Genomic DNA, 212 nt, shown 5'->3' with positions numbered 1-212 from the left:
GTGTGTGTGTGAATGTGCCAGAAACACCGTCTGCTGTCTCGTCTGGCGTTCCGACCTCATTCCTGTCTCTTCCCAATCGTCCTCCCTCCTCTTCCTCAGCCTCAGTTTAAGGTATGCATCTTGGACGACGCAGACATTCTTTCTCCAAGACGTTTTCATACCACAGAGGAAACGTGTGCGTCAGTGTCAGGCAATATACACAGACCGCAGAC

Source organism: Morone saxatilis, unplaced genomic scaffold, assembly GCF_004916995.1.
Source record: "Morone saxatilis isolate NCDOM2014 unplaced genomic scaffold, NCSU_SB_2.0 Contig23, whole genome shotgun sequence".
Classification (NCBI taxonomy): Eukaryota; Metazoa; Chordata; class Actinopteri; family Moronidae; genus Morone; species Morone saxatilis.
The sequence above is the reverse complement of the archived record's forward strand: the minus strand, read 5'-3'. Positions refer to the sequence as shown.